The following is a 4,088-nucleotide window of genomic DNA, read 5'->3' on the forward strand; positions in this document are numbered from 1 at the left end:
CGCAAGATCTGCGCAGGAGCTTTCCAGAAGGTGCTGATGAAGGTGGCCTTCCGCAATCCAGGCCTCAACCTCACCAACGTCCTCAAATCCTTGCCGCCGGATGCTGATCTGGATGCGCTCAAGGCCCTTGTCGCACCCATTGTGGACAAGGTGAGCGAGATCAAGAGGGTTGAGGGCGATCGCGTAGATTAGGCCGCCCGTTTTTTTCTTTTTCTTGTCGCTGCTGGCCATGTCATGAGAACAATCTGTTAGAGCTGCGACAAGCTATCTTGTAATATAACTCTATTTTGGGTAGAGATTTGCTATGTTATTCCCTTTACTTGATTCCTTCCTTTGTATGTTTTTGCCCTACGCTTTTAGGGAACTTGCCGGCGCAGGCACCTTAGCCGCGAGCGCTGAGTGCGGGACGTCAGCAGCCTGTTGGCGGTGCCGCTACCGACAAGAAACCTTGTCGCAACTAGTCGCAGCTCACTTAAGTTGTTGAGCGGACTCGAAACAAAGTAAGGGCGCAACTAGCTATGAGTTGGTTCCTCCGCGCACAGGTTTTCCATACAAAGTACGGTCGTTCAAGGAATATAACTTAAAAATTTAAAAACTGATTGCTCAAACTTTGGCAACTTAGCTTTTCTGTCGTTTGCTTTCCGGCAAGGCGAACCCTGCTTGAACGATACCTGGTCCACATCATAATCTTCTCCTTTCCCCCCGGCAAACTTGTGTGCGAGGGAACCTTGCTTTCCTTTATTAGAAAAAGAAAGAAGAGAAAATAAAGATATGGTGCCTTCCGGTTCGTTATTGCTTACCGGGGGTTGTGCTGCACAAAGTGTCAGATAATGCATGCAAATATAAGGTAGAAAGCATGAAATTGACAAGATGTGCGGAGCACATGAGCTTTACTTATGCACGGGATCTGCGCCCGGCTTTGTACAAAGGATTACATGCAACATCGACAAGACTTGTACAAAAGGTGGTTGACGGAACGGGTTCCGGCAACCGCGCCCTACGGGTAAAACTTACGAAGATGCTCAATGTTCCAGGAGTTGCTCACCGGAGTGCCATCTTCGGTCTCAAGGCGGACAACGCTAGGCCTAGTGACTCGTTTCACCCGGTAAGGGCCTTCCCACTTCGGCGTCAACTTGTTGGAATTCTTGGCAGACTGAACGCGCCGAAGAACAAGGTCGCCTTCCTCGAAGCTTCTGGCATTAACTTTGCGGCTATGGTAGCGGTGCAAAGCTTGCTGGTATCGAGCAGCTCGTACAGTAGCCTGAAGACGGTCCTCCTCAAGGAGCAGCGCGTCATCTTGTCGCAGCTGCTCTTGTTCTAGCTCATCATAAGCGAGCACTCGAGGCGACCCGTATACGAGTTCCGTGGGGAGAACTGCCTCTGCTCCATAGACTAGAGCGAAAGGTGTCTGGCCAGTGGCTCGATTTGGCGTTGTTCTGATCGACCAAAGAACCACCGGCAGCTCCTCGATCCAGTTTCTTCCGCACTTGCGCAGCCTGTCGAAAGTTCTGGTCTTGAGCCCGCGCAGCACTTCAGCATTTGCCCTCTCCGCTTGACCGTTGCTTCTCGGATGAGCAACAAAAGCGAAGCAGACCTTGGCGCCAAGATCCTGGACGTACTGCATGAAGGTGCGGCTCGTGAGTTGCGTGCCATTGTCGGTGATGATCCTATTAGGGATCCCGAAACGACAAACAATCGACCTGAAGAACTTGACTGCTAACTGTGCTGTCACCTTCCTCACTGGTTCCACTTCTGGCCACTTTGTGAACTTGTAGATTGCAACGTACAAGTACTCAAAGCCCCCGACAGCTCGGGGAAAGGGGCCGAGGATATCGAGCCCCCAGACCGAAAATGGCCAGGATAAAGGGATCGTCTGGAGAGCTTGAGCTGGCTGGTGTATCTGTTTGGAATGGAACTGGCACGCTTCACACTTTGTTACTTGTGCAGTTGCATCTTGGAGGGCCGTCGGCCAAAAGAAGCCTTGCCGGAACACTTTGCCGGCAAGTGCTCTTGCGCCAATGTGGTGACCACATATGCCTCCATGTATCTCTGCCAACAGCTCTTGTCCGTCTTCCCAGTGAATACACTTCAATTTCACACCGTTGAGTCTTCTTCTGTACAGTGTGCTGCCGACAAACTGGTACATACTTGACTGTCGGGCTACTCTTTCCGCTTCTTCTAGCTCTTTGGGAAGTTCTCCTGTCTGAAGAAAACGGACAATCTGCTGTGCCCATGCTGGAGCTTGCGGCTCGACAACAAGGACCAAAGGCACATCTACTGCTGCGGGAACATTCGCTTCTATGGCGAGAACCTGCGGCTCAGCCGGAGCTTGACGTTCCCCGGCAAGCTTGCCGGAGCAAAACTTGTCGGGAGAGTCTGCTTCAATGGAACAAACCCTAAGGCTTGCCGGAGCAGACTGCTCCTCAGCATCCTTGGTGTTGATCTTGGGGACCTTCTTGGCGACGGCTTCGGGGAGCTCCGCCGGAAAGTAGTCACCAGAAATCAACTTCCTCTTCTTGCTCTGTCTAGTTGATGGCATTACGGATGGTTGAGTCAGCTTGAGTACAAAGATCCCTGGTTCCACAGGTAACTTCAGTGCGACGCACTTTGACAGGCCATCGGCAATGTCGTTCTGAGCTCTTGGAACATGTTCCATCTTCAGGCCGTCAAAGTGTTCTTCGAGCTTCCTCACTTCATCAACGTAAGCTTCCATCAACGGACTCTGATAATTCTTGTTCACTTGGCGGACGACAAGCTGTGAGTCACCCCTGACAATGAGCTTCTTGATCCCAAGGTCTGCTGCGATCCTGAGACCGGCAAGCAATCCTTCATACTCTGCAGTATTGTTCGTTGCTTGCTCCTTGGGAAAGTGCATCTGGACTATGTACTTGAGGTGCTCTCCGGTGGGTGCAACAAGTAGCACGCCCGCACCGGCGCCTTGAAGCGAGAAGGCACCATCAAAGTACATCAGCCACTCTTTGCTTGCTTCCTTGACGGGGATGCTTGTTTCTGGAATTTCTTCATCTGGTGTTGGCGTCCACTCTGCTATGAACTCTACCAATGCTCTGCTTTGGATAGTTGAGGTGCTCTCAAACTTGAGGCCAAAGCTTGACAGTTCCAGTGCCCACTCGACAATCCTGCCTGTTGCTTCTGGATTTTGCAGTATCCTCTTCAGCGGAAAACGAGTGACGACTGTGATCTCATGTGCTTGGAAGTAATGGCGCAGTTTTATCGAGGCCATGAGAAGGCCGAAAAGCAACTTCTGCACACCAGAGTACCTCGATCTAGCCCCCTGCAGAAGGGAACTGACAAAGTAAACTGGGCGCTGCACCATTCTCTTCTGCATCTTCTCATGCTCCTGCGCGGATCCATCCTTGTCGGGACCAGAGCTTGCCGGTGAAGTCCTCTGCTTGTCGCTGGATGTGTCTGCCGTGGTTGGTGGCTCATCATCCGCCTCCCTCTCCGCTACTAACGCAGCACTAACCACTTGATTGGTCGCCGCTATATATAGCAGCAACTTCTCTTGTGGCTTAGGTGCGACAAGTGTTGGAGTGGAGGACAGGTATCTCTTCAAGTCCTGCAGCGCAGCCTCCGCTTCCGGAGTCCATTTCATTGGACCTGCCTTTTTCAATATTTTGAAAAATGGCAGGGCGCGCTCAGCAGACCTAGAGATAAACCTGCTGAGAGTAGCCACGCAACCGGCAAGTCTTCGTACATCCTTGACGCGCTTTGGTGCTTCAATCTGCTCAATGGCCTTGATCTTGTTGGGATTGGCCTCAATTCCGCGTTGAGACACAAAGAACCCGAGAAGCTTGCCAGAGGGGACTCCAAACACGCACTTCTCGGGGTTGAGCTTGAGGTTGATCTTGCGCAGATTTGCAAAGGTTTCGTCTAAATCTTGAATCAGAGTCGCTCTGTCCTTGCTCTTGACCACTATGTCATCCATGTAGGCTTCCACATTTCTGTGCATTTGCGGTTCAAAAGCGTCATGGACTACCCTTGCAAATGTTGAACCAGCATTCTTCAAACCGAAAGGCATCCGTACGAAACAATATGTGCCACATGGGGTAATGAATGCGGTCTTCTTA

The sequence above is a fragment of the Triticum aestivum genome, chromosome 3B, assembly GCF_018294505.1.
Source record: "Triticum aestivum cultivar Chinese Spring chromosome 3B, IWGSC CS RefSeq v2.1, whole genome shotgun sequence".
NCBI classification, from domain to species: Eukaryota; Viridiplantae; Streptophyta; class Magnoliopsida; order Poales; family Poaceae; genus Triticum; species Triticum aestivum.